We start from the raw sequence: 19,466 nt of genomic DNA, 5'->3' as shown, positions 1-19,466 counted from the left end.
AATCCAAAAATGGGCAGAAGACCTAAATAGACATTTCTCCAAAGAAGATATACAGATGGCCAACAAACACATGAAAGGACGCTCAACATCACTAATTATTAGAGAAATGCAAATCAAAACTACAATGAGGTATCACCTCACACCAGTCAGAATGGCCATCATCAAAAAATCTACAAACAATAAATGCTGGAGAGGGTGTGAAGAAAAGGGAACCCTCTTGCACTGTTGGTGGGAAGGTAAATTGATACAGCCACTGTGGAGAACAGTATGTAGGTTCCTTAAAAAACTACAAATAGAACTACCATACGACCCAGCAATCCCACTACTGGGCATATACCTTGAGAAAACCATAATTCAAAAAGACACATGCACCCCAATGTTCACTGCAGCTCTATTTACAATAGCCAGGACATGGAAGCAACCTATGTGTCCATCGACAGATGAATGGATAAAGAAGATGTGGCACATATATACAATGGAATATTACTCAGCCATAAAAAGAAACGAAATTGAGTTATTTGTAGTAAGGTGGATGGACCTAGAGTCTGTCATACAGAGTGAAGTTAGTCAGAAAGAGAAAAACAAATACTGTATGCTAACGCATATATATGGAATCTAAAAAAAAAAAAAAAAAAAGGTTCTGAAGAACCTAGGGGCAGGACAGGAATAAAGACGCAGACGTAGAGAATGGACTTGAGGACATGGGGAGGAGGAAGGGTAAGCTGGGACGAAGTGAGAGAGTGGCATGGACATATATACACCACCAAACGTAAAATAGATAGCTAGTGGGAAGCAGCTGCATAGCACAGGGAGATCAGCTCGGTGCTTTGTGACCACCTAGAGGGGTGGGATAGGGAGGGTGGGAGGGAGATGCAAGAGGGAGGAGATATGGGGATATATGTATATGTATAGCTGAATCACTTGGTTATACAGAAGAAACTAACACACCATTGTAAAGCAATTATACTCCAATTAAGATGTTAAAAAAAACAGAATTGTCTTGATCTTTTAAGCTAACATTATATAGGAAAACACAGATTTGCAAGATTAGAAGGTTATTATTCCCTTTATAAATCATTTGCTGTACACTAGGGTTCATTTAGGATACTTTACAATGTGAACTCCAATAGTTATTTAAAATTTTACATTAACAGACAAATATGTAGAAGACATACAGCATAAAGCAATGTATATTTACACTTAATTTTAAATTTAAAAGAAAGCTATGCAGTGGCCATAAGATAACTAAATAAAAGTAATTTTCTACCTCTATTTCACACAGAAAGTCAAGAATGGAATTCACACCTAGAATTTGGTATTCCTTACGTGTAATCTTTTAAAAAATTGTAAGTCATTTAATTACATTCTTCTGCATGAGATATTAAAATGTGAGAATAACAACTTAAATTCAATTTTATTTCTTCTTCAGAATCCTTATACTTGATGTTTTTTCTTTGTAACTGAGCATTTTTTGAGCAGCTGACTTCTTTATTTTGAATATAACTCTTATTTCACATATAGAATATCTACCATGTCTTCCCACAAAGGGAAAATCAATGAAAATAGCACGAAGAGCCCCAGTAAGCCTGTTTTTGATGAATTATATCCTTAAAGATATACCCAGTATGTGGTTCAAAATGTATTGATTACTAACGACTGTTTCTGTGATGTCAATAATGCACTATTCTCTTGAACTCCCCCTGAAGTGACAGGGTTTAATCAAGAGAGCCCTAAACAATAAATTGACTACCAAGAAGGAGACAGAATAATGAAATTGATTCAAAGTTCTAAAATAAATACTGATTCTAAACTTGAGGCAGACATATCGATGTCTCTGTTTGCTCTGCCTTTTTTTGACTTGTATCTTTCATAATAAGCTGCTTACCGGAGGTTTAAGCTTCACCAGGTTTAAGCTCCTGTAGAGCCTACGGACATTTACTACCTTTCTACCTGCTATTCAACATTAAGAAATTTAAAACAACTAGAAGTTATTTTGAAACGCCATTTTTACTATTTTAAATCACTTTTCTATCATATAACCCTTGAATAAACTCTCCCTATTAGGTTTAGTTCGCTGTCTCCTGTTCTGCTTTCACTGCCAATTAAGTGACTGAGCGACCCCGACACTTTTAAAGCCTTGCTCCAAAGGAGAGCATCCGTCCCTGTACAATGTTCTCTATTAGATGGGAAACCACTTCTCTGCTGATGTTCAAACCACAAACAAATTTCCCCAATTCAAGAAGTGAGCTATACAGAGTTGTATTCCTTTCGAAACGTCTCTACCATTCTGTGGGTAGTTCGGAATTAAATTTCTTAATTATTCAGAGAATGTAGAGTCTTCTGATTAAACCTGTTACTCTATTTTCTAGACTTCAAAATTCCTAATATATTTTTTATTCAAAATATTTTCTAAAATATCTTAAACAAAAGTTTGAACAATACATTTCTAGTCCCACTTTAAAATCTATCATTCACACAATCGTATCTGTAACCTGCACTTGGCACTATCATTTTCTGACAATACAGAATCTCAGCACCAGTATTACCTACCATTTCATCACCTTGCTCCCATTTCTCCGTCTTGCCCACGAGTTTGTCACGATAGAAGCTTTGTGATGCTAGCTTAGAACCCCGACTCCTGCTGTGTCAGTCTAAAAACTATCGAAGAAAAATGACGAATTTTGACAATATATGTTCTAGCAGTTCTACCGCATTTTCTAAGACCTCATAAATCATTTGTTCACTCCTTGGTTTTAAACTCTTAACTTGCAATGAATAAGTTAATGGTCCAGGGCTGTCTAGACAAACCAAGGATGAATTGAGGCTTCATACGTCAGTGATGAAAATACTGGCTTTGGCATCTGACAGAATTCAGACCTCAGATCTGTCACTTAATAGCTCTTTTTCACCAGGTCAATCCTTCTTCGTATCATTTTTTAAAACAATATGAAAATAAGGGACAGTAGTTAGTGAATGACAATGAAATGAGATACGCCACATACAGTGTCTACAGGCTTTTTCAGTAGGGAAGTGCTCAGTCAGTGCTACCGGCCTTTCTCCTTGCCATCATAATACAAGAATAGTAGTTTGCTAATGCTATATCTTATTTCTATTGTTGGGAAAGACCATTCTACAATCTCTTCTACTTAATTCTTTTGTTAGGACAACCTGGTCATTAAAATAAAAGAAGTTAAATCCACTATTTCAGAATTTTGAGCTTTTTTTTTTTCTGTTAACTTTTTCTTTTTTTTAAATTGAAATGACTATATATTGCAAGAATAAGCTAATTGTGCGTCTTTGCAGCTGATAATGTTTTGTTCCCTATGATCCGCACCACTTTCACCCATGTTACATGTAAGCTACCAGATACTATTTAATTTAATTATAATTTTAAAAGACGGAAGTTTTGCTCACATGATTGGTTTCCTGCTGGGCATGACATCTTAAAATGTGATTCATTTAAATAATAATCCAATTATTAAACTTTGAAAAACTAGGTCTTTCAAATATGTTTCTATGGGATTTAATGTTTTATAAACCTTTGCCAAATGTTACTCAAGCATCTTTTTACCATCTCTGAAATGTTGCCAGATTAAGGCCTCTGCTCAGCAGGCATGATGTGGGGATGTTAAGAACTTTCATCATTTCTAAGACTGATGACTGTAACTCATAATTATCCATTCCCCCGGCCAAGTGCCCCAGCAAACATCACTTGCAATGCATGGAGCAAAGGATGCTCTCTCTCCTCCCTCAGTTTAGATGCACAGGCTGTCTCTCTCCTGCACCTGCCTTCCACACCTAACACTGCTTCCAGAAGATAAACAAACAACATGTCCCTTAGCAACCCATGGCAAGTTCCCCTTTTGTACCATTTTACATTAGCACCTACTTTGATCCAAGTTCTGATCCAGGGGCTGGGGATACAGAATTTATTAGATAAGGTTACCTGTTCACTATCTAGAGGTTGGAATGAGAATAAACTTTGGGCTGGAAGATACAGAAATTTGGGGCCGGAGCCAGTTTGGGATGAACGTGCCAGTTAGACGTAGAGCGTGGGCACTTGGAGGGGCTTTTCCGAATGTGTGACGTCACAGAGGCAGGACGGAGCCTCGAGAAGCCTTTCACACTTCTTTGAGCTTGAAGAGTAGCACGTGAGATGGATTAGACATTGAAACAACAACAACAACAACAATGTGACTGGCTTCTACTTATTAAATACTTCATATGTGACAGGTGATGCCAGCTGGTTCTATGTACATTACTTCCATTAATCTTCACAATCCCACACTGGAACTTATTATTTTTATTCCCATTTCACAGATGAGGGAGCTTGAAGTGCAGAGACGTTAATTCACACCCACAATCACCAGCCAGTGGTAGAGCCACTATAGCCACATTTCAAAGCCACTGCCCTCAGATCACTGTGCCAGAAGGCTCTCTTTTGCCGATCTTCTAAGACTCTGAATATTCCTGGCCCAGGGAGCTAATGAAGGACTTGACTCTCACAAAGTATTGAGGCATCACTATGGGACTGATGGGCTAGCTAGTTGGACACAAGACTTGACTATTTCCACTCCAACCATGCAACACAGACAAACATATATGAAGCAAGGAGAGGACAGTGCTATTTATGGAAGAGTAGTACTCTGTTCCACACCACTTCCAGGACATCACCCTTTCTATCCTCGTGTGGGAAAAACTACTCTTTGAGTCCACGCTACCTGGCAATGCCTCTCTTAACCTCTACTGTTCGCTGTCAGCTGCTAAACCTCTGCATTATTTTAAGATCTTGTCTGCCGGCTCTTCCCACCCTACTGCTGCCAGCACAGGACAGCATGATCAGGCCTCTGTTTCCTGATACTCACATTTTCAGTGACCTTTTCCTTCACTCCATCTCATCCACCACTCTCAGAGTCACAGAACAGAACATCCCTTCCTGAAACTCTACTTTGAAACGCTAAGTCAGACCTTCTCCTGTCTCACCTCCAGCCTGTCTCTACTACCCTGTTTGCTCAGTTCCTCTCACTAAATCTATTACTTGACTCCGTCAGGACTATGGTTTCCCATCTTGGTTACTATCCACAGCCCCACACATGCATCATTCCCTTACCACCCTCCTGCATTCTCAGGCTCTTTTGTTCTTTACATACTATTTGGAAAATTTCATCCTGGATTAATACCATATGTGAGTTTTCCTGCTGGGAAGCTTCTGGAGAAAATCACGCAGTCCTCTGAACATTCATAGTCATCAACCTTAATAAGCTCTCAGCAACGCTGGGCAATCTCACTGAATTTCTCTAGTTGTTATTCTTTTCCATTCAATGCAATGATTATTTCAAACATTGTTTACTTGCTTCGACCCCATGGCTGTGTTTGCTCATTTTACTCTCAACACCATCCTCCCCGGTGCAGCAAATACTTCAAACTCCTGCCACTGAACCAACAGAGCCTCTTAGTACATGTATCCGTCCTTCCCTCTTTTTCTCCTGATACACTAGAAGAGATATTCCTTTGCCTTTTTAAAACCATTTCCTAATAGAATAAGTTTGAATGTTTAAAACGTCTTGAATATACTTAGTAGTTGCACAAAATAGTCCCTTACGTCAGTACTGCTCTCCCTCGGCTGCCCTTCAGTATCACTCGGGAGCTTTTAAAGCCCCCAATACTCTGCATAAAACCCAGTCCAGTTAAATCAGTACCTCTAGGAATGCAACCCAGGCATTTGTCTTTTATACAGCTTCCCAGGTGACTGTCCTATGTAGACAAGGATGGAAACCACTGAGGAAGATCCTAATACATGACGAGGCTTCAAGCTGACTTGGAAATTTTCTCAGCAAAAAAGATGAAGATGTGAGTTAAATCAAAACATGAATTTCATTATTGAGACATTAATAAAAATGTCTTTATTCAAGAAAAAAATACCTTTTTCTACACCAGATTGCTGGATCCCATCCGTGCCTATTTTTTCAGGAATTCTGTACTATCACTAAAGGAAAAAAAACAAACAAAACAAACCTCTGTTTATTTCCCATCTTTCCCTTCATGCATTCCTATTCATCTCCTCGATTTCACAGCCAAATCTGGAAAGCATTTGCTGCTCCGTCTTCTTCCTCTATCATTCGCGGAACAACCTTCTTTCATCTGGATTTCGCCCACTCCTCTATCAAAACTCTGGTGCAAAGGCTACCAGTGACGTTCTCGGTGTTTCACTCAAGGGGACGCTTCGTACTCTTCATTCCGCTGACCTTCCGGCGCTGTGTGGAAACACTCTCTCCTCGCCTTGGCGTCCATGACGCTTTGCGCTGCACGTCCCCACCTCCTTTGTCTCTTCCTCAACAGTCTCCTTCCCAACTGACCCCCCCCCCCCCCCCCCCGCATCCAACGGCTGAAGTTCAGAGCCCTTTAGATTCTTTCCACTTAGGACTTTCCTCTTTATCTCCCTGTGTGCTCTCTCCAAGCAACCTCATCCTCTATCAGGACTTCAATTACCATTTGAAAGCCAATGACTCCAAATCCAGACCTTTGGTCCAGATTTCTGAGCTTCAGAACTATATACAGAGCTTTCTTTGGGATCCACCCCTTTTAGATATGTTGTAGCCACTTCAAACTGAACATAAGAATCAGAAACACCACCTTGTCTCTCCAGCCAGAAACATGAGAGTCATTTTGGCCCTTCTGACCTCTAACCCATCCGGTCCATTCTCTTTCTTAACCAGCCATGACAACCACGGACTTGTCTCCATCTTCCCAGGGGACCCCTACGACGTCACCCGCTTCTCCTTCCTGAACTGGTGTAACATTTTCCAAACTGGTCTTCCCATAGCCTCTTCTCTCCATGTCTGTTTCGTTCTTCACACATTTATCAGAGTGATGATTTTTAATAGAAATCTGACCTCATCACTCCTTTGCCTAAAAATCCCCAATGGTTTCTCATTGCACTTAGAATAACGATCAAATTTCTTTAATGGGGTCTGCGAGGCCCTGGACGACCTGTCCTTCACGCACTGCTCCAGGGTGATCTCTATCTACTCTCTGCTCTTCACTGGGCCCCTCTCAGGTCAACAAGTGTGCCAAGCAGTTCCCCACCTTAAGAACTTTGTGTTCTTTCCACGGCCTAAAATCCTGCCCACTCCTTTCCCCAAGCTTCAAGTCTGCTCAAACACGGGATCCCCTATGTGCCCCTCCTTCCCCTAGGACAAGGGCAGATCAGCCTATTGCAAAACCCAGGTAAAACTGTGTGCTTTACTTTTTACATCAATCAGAACAACTTGCAATGAGAGCACAGCGCAGATGTAAGTTTCATGTTCCTCAGCACCTAGCAACCAAGTTCCCGGCACATAAATATTTGTTAAGTGGAAGAATGCTGCTTTCATTAAGCTTCCTCAACTAAAGACTAAAATTACTTCTCTCATGTGTTTCTTTTGTTGCCATTATTCAGATTAATTACAGTCTATAACTGAGAATTATTACAGAGCCATATCCAAAGTGAGACTTTCATTCTCCTTTGTGACACCACGTGTTACGGAAACATTAGCTCTAGAATAAAGCGTCCTAGCTTAAGAATGGAGATTCAAGAGGTGCAGCTTGGTGTTTCCTGTGCTTTCTACTAAAGAAGGGTTGTCAAAACATGAACAGAAATTTAAATGACAACAGAAGACTCTGAGAAACTGGCGTCTTCTGAACAAGTCAGGGCACATTCTGAACTGGACGCTCAAGTTCCCAGATGGGCAAAGCGATCCTGAATTGCGACACACCTCTCTTTTTACCCATGGCAAATTCCCACGATCCAGAGGACAATAAAATCATTGGAGGGGAAAAGGAACAGATGCTCTTTTCTTTTTAAAGTATTTCTGTTCCTAGTAAGAAAGCAGTTGTGTTCCTTCAAGAGTTGTTTTATTTCTGCAAAATTACTCTGAAAGTGTTTGCAGTGAATATTACTCAAGTAACTAGCTCCAAAAATGCTCTCCTAAAGAACAGAACCCATTGTATTTATGACTTAACAGTACTTATAAAACACACATTTGGTTATAAATGTGACTGTGATGATATCAGACAGAAAACAGTTTGGATATTCACAGTTTTGAAGGCTTTAAGTGGTATCCTTGCTATGTCACACTTTTATACCCATTAATGTAACATCCAGTTAGCGAATGAGGATGCTATTTCAATGCAGCATTTCTTCTACATGTTAATTAGTAGCTCACTGATGAACAGTTTGCCTTAAAAATGTGCAGAATGGCGTAAGTGACAGGTTTTCTTTTCATTACATTTTTATATAATGTGTTTAACTAAACATGTACCATCTCTCTTTGCTCTGAAAGGAAATTCTTCCTTAATGTTATTTAATTTCTGAAAAACTGGAGTTTTGTCAATGAAAAAATGTGAAGACTTCGATTTTGTGGTTCAAATGCCAAATAAAAGGAATCCTCTCAGTAATTATACGTGTTTTCTAATCTTGAACTCTGCTTTTATTGAAATCTAATTTCCCCATAATAATTTTATTACTCATTTTCTCCTCCTTTTTTCAAATAATTAGATTGCCCAAATTACTTATCTGCAAAGTCACATGTATCCTATGTTGATAGGCAGAAATCCCATCTCAGGAAGATTTCTGACAGTGAGTAGTTAGCTCAGTTCATTTAGAAATGATGTATTTCATTAAGATATAAGCATCTATCTTAACGACAGCAGAAAACTCGCACTTCCTTTATTTGCCAAGGCACCCATGCTTTTAATTTCAGGAGGGTATTTTTAGTTTCTAGTAATTTGGAAAAAGGTAATAGGTGAAAAAGTCAGAAAATAAAGTGTAAAAGTATGGTGTCAAGTGCTAGCTATATATAACACCTATAAAACGCACAGAAAAGTACATTTGCATTCCAATAACACCTGTGACATTTAGACATTCTACACAATTCCTGCTTTCAATCTTTGCCTGCATCACATTCTAGTATTAGTTCTCTCTAAATATAGTCAGAGAACTTTAAGTAGTCAAGTACTCAGAGGGTATACGGTGCAGCAAATAGTAATTCTTTATGCTTTTCTACTTTTTATAATTCACGTTCAGAGGAACTTAGAAAAGTTCAAAAAACTTTAAATGATCATGGTTCAAAAAAAAAAAAAGAAAGAAAACTGCAGCCTTAGGTTTACTTTACAATATATTTACAATCAGCATGCCCCCCCAAATTCTAACAATAAAAATTATATTTCTGTGTCATATCTTCGGGAATAGACTTGCTTTTATGTAGAGGGGCAGGACCTGCTCATTGACAAAGCAAATACCCTTGATTTCCATTTAACAATCGCACAAGCATAGGACCGATTTTCATTCACAGAGTTCATTACACATTTGTTACAGTTTTTTTTTTCTGGTAACATTTATCTTTCCTGTTTTATGAACCAGAGCTATTTTATGTTTTCTACCTCTTCTATATGAAATTCTCATAAATAATTACTGGATTTCAAAGGCTCCTGGCAGCCGGACACTTGATAATAGCTATTTCTAACCGTTGCTAAAAGAACTATGACGCTGGAGTTACAGACTTACACAGTAGTCTGATTTATTTCTCCTCTCTCCTTCCATCCTTGTCTCCTCCCTCCCTCCCTCCCTTTCTTCCTTCCCTCCTTTCTTTCTTATTATAAGTTGGCATTTGCAACATTGCACACTTATGCACAAAGAGGAGGTGAGATGTCATTTATCTTCTGAAATACTATGGCTATAGGCAGGGTGCAGAAAAAAGTGTACAAAGAAAAGGCAGATGTTTGACAGTCTGTTAGAAAGTTATGTATGAAAGAATGACGGGATTGACTAGAAAATCAGAAAACAAGTTTCTCCCGAAGACAGGGCTATCAAAGCGCCTGGCCTCGCATGGGTACTCACCACATCTGTGTCTTCCCAGGGGGTCGTTCTGGACCTCCACGTAGGCCAGCTGCCAGCAGAGTCAGCGCACTGGGCCTGGGCCCCCTGGCTCTGCCCTGTGGAGAATGGTGGCCACCTTGCCTTCCCAGGAAGCACCTCTTCTTAGGAAACAGCTCTTGGCCTGCAGAGAGAAGGCATTCCTTACACAGGGACCCACAAGCAACTATGACTGTACATGAATAGTTCACATACATAAACTCCATTTCTGTTGGTAATCATTACATGTAAACATTTATAATAACATGAGCTTTTTTTTCTGGAAAAGAGGAATAAATAGATAAACTTGATATAATTGTGCATGTGTAGGTATACAACATTCACTAAAGATACAAATAAAATCCTGAAGACACATCTGGTAGGTTGACTACAGTTAGTAGCGGATCCACCAAAACTCCGGCCCTGGTCTTCTCGGCACTGGGTTTAATTATCTTAGGATATTCAAACGTTACAACATTCAAGTCTAGTATGACAGTGTACTGGGGTATATTTAGCATGTTCACTTTACAGTAACACATATCATGGATTCTGAGAGCAAGTGGAAAAAAATTCAAATTTATGGGGAAGGAAAAGAACTTTCCTTTGTACAATGATAGATTATATTACTTCCAGAAGAGTAAGAGAGACAACAGAACTGTTGTGGGCACTACATTAGGATAAGAATCAGGCAACTTCTGCCCCTCATTTCTCTGCCACACGGAAGGTGAAGTAACTTATTTGATTAGTGAGTTTACAAAAGAACCGGGACAAATTTAGGGCAGACGCTTCTCATCCCCTTCTCTTGGGAGCCGGCCTCTCCTCTGAAAATGCAAGTTCTTTTCTGTTTTCCCATATGCCACAAGCTTACTCAGGGGCACGTGCTACCAATGATGGGGGCGGGGGGCAAGGCCATGGTTGGGAGTGTAGGTTCAGTTCACAGAGTGATAATGGTGCCCAACGTTTGGTACCATGGCCACGGTCTCTCTCCTCGTCCACCTCTCCGATCTCATTTGTTTTGTCTCTCCCTAACACACACCATCACACTCCAACCGGAATAGCCTTCTTCCAACTTGTGGCTACATTGCTCTCTTTACTACATCAGGAGCCTTGTATAGGCATCTTCTGCCTGGCGTGCTCTTCCCATTAATTTTCACATAGCTGGCTCTGTATCCCCTTTCAGTCCTGATCTGAACGTCCTCTGCTAGCTAGCCTTCCTGACCACCCTATCTAAATACCAGCCTTCTCTCCATTACTGAATATTACAGTCCTCTGTTCCTTTTCTTCTATTTATTTGTTTATTTATTTGGCTGTACCGGCTCTTAGTTGCGGTATGTGAACTCTGAGTTGCAGCATGTGGGATCTAGTTCCCTGACCAGGGATCGAACCCAGACCCCGTGCATTGGGAGCACGAAGTCTTAGCCACTGGATACCAGGGAAGTCCCCATTTTCTCCTAAATTAACATAACCCGGCATGATATTGTGGTCCTTTTGTTGGTTTAACTTCCCTCCCCGGGACTCCAAGATTCATGAGGTGAGGGACCATGGTTGTTTCATTTGTAACTATTACATAGTAAATATTCACTCAATATTTCTAGAATAAATGATTGAAAAGGCAATGGTAGACATGGAATCTTAAAATACATTTAATTTCTGGGAAATATTAAGAGGGACATAATAGTTTAAGATCATCATGAGATATCTTTGAAATGAGTGTATAGGAACTGTGGTGTTTAAATGATACTATCTTCACAGATCAAACACAAGAATGCCCAGATGATAAAAAAGAAATGCTTTGCTGTGAGGCCTGAGGCTAGCATCTAATAATACATCTGGAGATGGTATCTATCATTTACCAGCATGTACTTGGGAAACTTTGACAAGGGAAAGTGTTTTCATAGAAAATGCAGTATTCATCGAGTATTGCCGTTCAATTCCAGCACTAGAGACATTCTCCAAAGATATTCCAAGGAGCTGAGGAGAAGACTCAACAGTCAGCTGCCACGTGCTCTTTGGAAGACTGACAGGCAGAGTGTGGGGCCAACACGACCTAAGTTTTCAGACCGCTCAACAGAGCGGGGACATCAAACCCTTCAAGCGGCCTTCCTCAAGACGGAGCTTAGCAGTAGCCGTAACTGTGATGGTGGCAACAGCCATGGAGACAGTGGTGGCAATGCCAACCAGACGTGACACCCTCAGAACAGGGAGCAAAGTCACGATTCTCATGTGTCATAAGATAATGAGGTTTGATGGGTGGCAGTTCACTTTGCAGATGAGCTTTTAGTAATTACATTTGCCAAGGACTGCTTTCTCTGCTTATAACCGATTGTGCAGCCTCTAGCAAAGCCTCTACTAACAGGAAGGATACAACAGCAAACAGAATTTCTGAAAACAAACACGATCTGGAACCCATTTCTGAGTAAACTAAAACACATAGGAACAAAATAGAGTCACCTTTGTACAGGGAGGGCAAGGCCCTGCAGCTGTCTCAGGTGGCCCAGCCTCAGACTCTGGGCTCCAAGGTCACCGGCAGGGGTGGAGTCTGTGACCTTCTTTGGTACCAGACTTGCCCTGATGGCAATGAAATGCTACACTAAGCTAGGCAGGAAGGTTTGCAAGAGACGCTGAACAAACTAAAATTGGGTTGAACACCGCCCCAAAGGACCAGAGCTTACCAAGGGACCCACAGTGCAATCTGTTTAAAAATTCCTGGAAATTCCCCGGCGGTCCAGTGGTTAGGACCCCCACGCTCTCACTGCTGAGGGCTCGGATTCAATCCCTGGTTGGAGAGCTAAGACCCCACAAGCCCCCGGTGCAGCCAAAAAGAAAAACAAAAAAACCCAAACAAACAAAATTCCTTGAGCAAAGAGCCGCGTAGATGTATTATGTTCTCTCAACCTCTGGATTCTGGTAGGATTTGGCGTGTGCCGCTTAGAGAGGCATTCAAACTAGCACGCAGGCGTATTACACCCCAGGACAGGCCTGAAGGTCCTGAAGTGTGACTTGGAACATGTGCGCAACTGGTGTCCAACTAGGTTAAAGATCTACCGGCAGTTCATGTTTCATAGATGCTTATATTATAAACATGAGCCCAGTTATCATTAAACTCAGGGCTTTGTGATAGTAAGTTATCAAGTAACAATCAGCAACAGGTGGTGATATTACATATATATAAAATATAGATAACAAACATAATAAAATATATAACATATATTTATAATATATACTAAAATACAAATATATAAAATAGATGTTTTAATAAAAAGACAAGTGTGTATGTAACATAAACATAATATATATAGATCTAAAATATATGTATAAACTAAATATATGCATGTATGGATATATGTTTTTCATCATGAAAATATATATATATTCCTGAAGACAGTGAGAAGGATCTCTCTCTGCAACTATGCACTTCAGCTCCCCCTTGCAGTCGTTTTTTCCCCAAATCTCAGGAACTTAAAATTATTAAAAAAAATTAAAACTACATCAATACAATTTTAAGCTCTGAACATATGCAAAGCATTATGGGATTCAAAAAAATATATGATATTGGAACTTGTTTTAGAGAATGTACTTCATTGCATTATTTATTTTCCTGGGTAGATACGTGTGTGTACATACCCAGAGCACCTTAATATGCTTTATTTCCAAAGTATGTGTTCCTGGAAAGACTCCTGCTAATAAAGTGAGTGTGACAACGCTAATATATTTGAGCTTTCACGTCATCCTCTCAGAATCTGGATGCCAGCCTGCAATGGAGATTATAGCTAAATAAATGACTCAGCAGTCAAGTCTAGCAATGGGCATATTTAGCTCTCAGGGTAATGTTAACTTCACTGCGGTATTAGTAATCTCATCAACTTTTTGGTTAGGATGGATAAATAACTAGCTTTTAGTATGTAAATTACCAGTGAAAACGTTTTACAGAAAATGGGTCAGGTTAGAGATGTAAATGAGGCCTAAAATGTCCCATTAGGTTTTGAATTGCCTTTTTTTTTTTTTTTTTTTTCCCCTAAGCATTATAAATCTTGCAAGCTTTGGGGGTAATGTTCTTGCTTGAAGAGGCTAGTAAGGTCTTTCCCAATAAGAAATGAACAAAAATACTTCTGAAAACTAATTCTGCTTGAAAAAAATAGAGCAACTTGAATACTGAAGTATAGTTTTTAGATAAGTTGCACAGACCACAGGTACAGACTTTGCAAAGGACACAGTGTGGAGAGGTATCATTCAATGGCTCTCGTTTAAAATCAATTGTATATTTGAAGGATACTCATCAGATCTTGAGACAAATCATTAACCACAAATACAAGTCTATCTTTCGTGAAGGAATGGATCTTTGATTTGGCAAAAACGTCTCTCTGGTTCTGCTCCGACAAGTCCTATTTGTAGCGCTCTTAACTAATCCATGTTTTCAGAACAAATGCGATGCAAAAACAGGATCGTGCGCTGCTCTTGGGTCAGCTCGCACCGTGAAGTGATGAACGCACACACAAAAGCAAGGCAGAAGCCGCTCCAGATCTTATGAGACACTAATAAAGCAGCGTCACAACAGACGGAGACTGTCACCAGGCGGCTTCACGCCTCTCCCTTTCACCACGTTGGTTTCCCTCCTACAAACCACTCATTTACAGCAGCCTAAACGAGCCTCGTGTGACAATGTATGAAGTGCTTGCTGCCTGTGTTCATCTATCACAGCACTGCCAATGTTTAGGACAGTTTAACATCTCCGACTCGTGACAGGGGGCTGAATTTTTGTCACTCGGAAAGCTGCAAAACTGGCATAGTAAATATGTAATTACAGTAACTACCTATATTTAACCAGCCTGGAAAGCTAACGGGGAAATCCACCAACCCACTGGGATCATCTAGTTTGTTTCTGTGTTGGGCCTAATTAAAGATAAACGCATAAGGTCAACGATTATAAAACCACATTTGGATAGCTTTCTTTTCAATCGTCAGCAAAAGCCAATGTCCCCTCCCCTCCAAGAAAAATCAACTCTTTCTAAAATACCTGCTTAATATCTGCCTGCTCCTTCATTGGTTTGTTTTAACATTTTGCTGTAGCAGCCTTTGTAACGGATCTTTGCAAAATGAAGCCTTTTGTGTTCACCCCAAGCGACCTAACCAAATCACAGGTATGCATATGTCACGTTTTGTTAGAGATTTTATTGTTTCATTAATTTTATCCGTTAAGAAAAAGGGACTGTGAGACTTAAATTTCTTCACACTAGTATCTTATTTAAATTGGTCTTTGCTGCCTACCAAAGTTTTAGAGGTCAATAAAAGATGTTCTCACATGTTTTAGCAAAGATAAGTGATGGAGGTGACAGCAGATCTGGAGGCTGTTCAGACCTAGTCTCAGCGGGTTAAAATAACAGAGCAACTCAGGTGGTCGGTCGCTGTGTTATGTCATGTGTTCTGATGGAAGAGAGTTACTTCAAATAGACAGGACAGATAATGTGAGAGAGAAATGAGTCCCAACATGTATTCGTATGACCTACATACCGCCATGCCACCCTTTATTGCTAACTACTAAAATTCTATTACTGGCATCCCTAAATCTTGCACAGCTTTTCTTCTCTTACTTCATCTGCTGGGTATTCCTTCCAATTTCATGTGAGTTATTTCTCGAGGATAACCTTGAATCCTCTCTCCTTGTCTAGCCAGGGTCTTCTTGAAAGAGGAACCTCCTTCCCAGGAGGTAGGAAACACACACCACTGCCTCTATCTTTTTGGTTATAGTTTCTTATTTATCTAATACATGCACAAAAGACTATTCATGTCATCACTTAGAGTTAAGAGTAACGGTTCAAATTCACCAAACACTTACCACGTGCCACATATTCATTTTATCCCCCAAGCAGTCCACGTAGGAAGCATAATCATTTGCCCCACCGTATAAATGAGTAGACTAACCCGTGGAGAAGCTAGGTGCTGTGACCGAGATCATGTGTGTTCAATAGTGTGGTGGAAACAGAACATGAGTGCAAGTACAAGTTCAAAATCAGTGCTCTACACGTGATCAACAGAGAGTCTCTGCTAGGCACATACTTCCTACACACATTCTAGTCTCTAACACACGCTGTCATCTGTGTTAGGTGTCTAATACCCGGGGGGTTAGGGCTCTGATGCTCTCATGAATCCAGCCCGGTGTGTCTTTGCTAATAGCACCCCATCCCCAGACTCTATCTGAGGTGACACTTGTTCCCTTTGATATGAAGCGAACGAGAGCTGGAACCCACATTTAAGTGGCAGTTCTTTATGCTCCTGTCATTTATATGATAAGAAAGTCTTTGGGAACACAGCTCTATTTCTTGGTAAGGCCTCTGGACGTCGTGAGTTCAGAAAATCCATTACCAGAAATAACACCTCACAAATACTTACACTTTACAACATTCGAAGTTTTCACAACCATGACTGCACTGCATTTTCAAAGTAGCAGTAAGTCAGGCACAGCCAACATATAATCATGCCATTTTGTTAAATGATTACAGAGAAAGGGTGCAAGAGAAAGTAAGGTTTGCTTAGCATAAACTATCTGGGCACACTACCCTACGTACTTCGCCTAAATTCTCCCTTCAAATTCTCATACCTTCCTTCTGGTGTACGTGTTCTTAAACACATTACAGGTGACTTAACTGGAGGTCATAGCATATAGTTAACAGCTTGTAAAAGGGGTCAGAACCCGGATTAGAAGTCATGTCCCTCCCCAAGACCATCCTCTTTTCATTATAACTCAAGCTCGGTTGGCAGCACACGTTCAGTGCTTACACAGGCCCTTGTCTTCTTCCTTATCTCAGGCTGGGGTCTTGTTTCTCTACATAGGTTTCGTTCTGTTAATGGAAAGAACCACATTTTATTTTCTTTGAGTCGCTCACAGCACATGCCTTTGAAGCTGTGCTTAAGAGGCCAAGTTAGTTTAAATACTTGTGATTTGAATGTGGTCTGGAAGTAAAAGAAAGCTTTCCCTGCCTGTACTTTTATCCATTCACCCAGCAACTGTACCTCTCAAGCACGTCTGGACAGGTGCTGTGGTCCTAGAAACCCCTATTCACTCCTGGCCACTCCTCCTTAGGTGAGCTATGTTGAGGGCCACAGTTGGAACTCATATTATCCTAAGACCTCTGAGCCTCAGCGAGTCTAAAATGACTTGTCCAAAATATCAATGAGTAAGTAGCGAAATCAAGCCTAAAGCCACATCTCTGAACATCTCTTTGCACAGCACCTGTGTATAAAGTAGTGTTTGTAGTTGTTATCTTTATCATATATCTGGAAGTATAGATCATAAAATTTGCAACACACTTTTTTTTTTTTTTTTTTTGCCTTACGTGGGCCTCTCACTGTTATGGCCTCTCCCGTTGCGGAGCACAGGCTCCAGACGCGCAGGCTCGGCGGCCATGGCTCACGGGCCCAGCCGCTCCGCGGCATGTGGGATCTTCCCGGACCGGGGCACGAACCCGCGTCCACTGCATCGGCAGGCGGACTCTCAACCGCTGCGCCACCAGGGAAGCCCGCAAGACACTTCTTATTTAGAATATTATGATGATGAATGAAATTTTTAAAATAATCTTACACAAATAATAAGTTATCAGAATGCTGATTAGTTACAACAAAAAGAAACATTTATAGGTTGATGTAACTTAAAATCAAGGAGATGGATTCAGAAACACATGATGCTTTTCTTATTGGTTTCGTCTGTGTACATGCATGGATTTATAAAAGACTGATTATATTGTGAAAGTGTTAACACAAATCAGCTTTCTGTTCATGGATTTTATTTCATTTCCCTCTGCCTTCCCCATCCTGTTGTTTTGTATGAAACATAGTCTTGAGGAAAAACAGTAAGAAATCCCACTGCATTGTAGCATATAGCACGTAATGGGCAAATAATAAATGTTGAATGAATGAATACGGATAGGTCGGGTAGTTTGATTCCACTGGTTGAAATGATCACTGCTTAGTGTAAAATAACACAGTGAAAGGAATTATGTTGAATCTCTATCTATCTATCTTTAGCTGTAAGAGTCTATATCCTGTGAGATCACAGAATACGTCTGAATTGTTCACTCTGCATACCCAGCATCAGGTAGAGTACTGGACTCACGTTAGATATTCAATGTATATGTGTCTCATCGATGAACACTCACTGCTCACAAGCAGTTTATAATCCAGGAGTGTAGATAAGTGGAGAATATTTTTCACCCTCTTTCTCATTTCTGGCCTCAGTATTTTAAAAGGATGGCCAGCCTATTGGAAATATTTGGGCGGAAACTTTTGTTTTTTCCCTAACTCACTCATCTATGAGGCACACACACACCATGTTCGAATGAACCCACAATGCTTTGATTTGCACACGTCATTTTAGCAAGAGAGATGACGAGGAACATTTTTACAATTCTTCAGTCTCATCTGCGTATTCTATTCCCAAGCATTGCAAAGGGTTCTCATGGTGTTTCTCTGAACTATAGCTTTGCTTATTTTTGTGTATATATTATGACACAGCTTAGAGCCGCATATTTGTAATATGAAACCACAGAAACCTCAACTAAAATTTTTTCAAATGAGAATCATTTGGTTTAAATTTCACTAACTTTAGGTCAACACAAACAAAACAAACAAAAACAAAAGCAGACTCACAGACAACAGAAAATAAATGAGTGGTTGCCAAAAGGAGGAAGGGTGGGGGAGGAGAAGGGGATTAAGAGGTACAAACCTCTGGTTATATAATAAATAAGTCACGGGGATGTTAATACACAGCATAAGGAACGCGCTCAATAACACCGCATAACTCTCTGCGGGGAAAAACGGTCACTAGACTTACGGTGCTGATCATTTCATAGTGTGTGTGCAAATGTCAAATCATTATGTAGCGCATCTGAAACTAACACAACATGGTAAGTCAACTGTATTTCCAAAAACAAAACACCCAACTAACCACTCTGTGACTGTAACCTTATTTTGTTAAGTTTAGTTTGAATGCAAGAAATCCATAAGCCCTAAAATAGTTTAGTGTTTGGTAAACAAAAGAAATATAATAATATAATATTAGCTTTCATATATAAATTATATTTTGTTCAAATTTTTTACCGGTAAAAACTTGCTTTCAATTTTAATGGATATATTTTTTAAACTGAACAATTTTGGAGTATCTTGGATGGGGATGAAATGTATCAAAGTTTACCCATACAAATTAAGGAAAAATATTAATTTTCACCCAACAGTTTTTTGGGTTTTTTTTTAACGCATTGGTTGGTTTTCAGGAATGAGTTAAAGTTGTAAAGTCATAAATAGGAGGATAGGTGAATTCACATCCATCTTCCGACCTGAGTAAAGATTCATCACATTTTGAAGATTCCGTTTAAAAGGAAGATATTCCTCTTCAGCAGACTGCGGAAACTCCAAAGCTTATGGATGCACTTGTGGAATCTCCACCCCAGCAAGGGTGAGTGTGTGTGTGTGTGTGTGCGCGCGCGCAAATGTGCGTCGTATCAGGCATTGAAGGTATTTCAAGGCTACACTGAGCTTATGTGTACATATGGAGAAAAGAGACAAGCATCCCTTTAACAAGCAA

The 19,466-nt window shown here is 40.0% G+C and overlaps 1 long non-coding RNA gene across 1 annotated transcript in view; it reads right to left on the bottom strand.

The window, feature by feature from the left end:
- Positions 1 to 9,919: 9,919 nt before the first annotated feature.
- The window catches only part of LOC137215918 (uncharacterized), a 1,149,036-nt gene continuing 1,139,489 nt past the window's right edge, over positions 9,920 to 19,466 (bottom strand). The window contains exon 5 of the long non-coding RNA XR_010939487.1: positions 9,920 to 10,037. This is a non-coding gene — a long non-coding RNA (uncharacterized lncRNA). The remainder of the gene's footprint in view (positions 10,038 to 19,466) is intronic.

Source organism: Pseudorca crassidens, chromosome 21, assembly GCF_039906515.1.
Source record: "Pseudorca crassidens isolate mPseCra1 chromosome 21, mPseCra1.hap1, whole genome shotgun sequence".
In the NCBI taxonomy this organism is placed as follows: domain Eukaryota; kingdom Metazoa; phylum Chordata; class Mammalia; order Artiodactyla; family Delphinidae; genus Pseudorca; species Pseudorca crassidens.
Note: the sequence above shows the minus strand (reverse complement) of the source record. Positions and strands in the feature narration are given on the sequence as shown.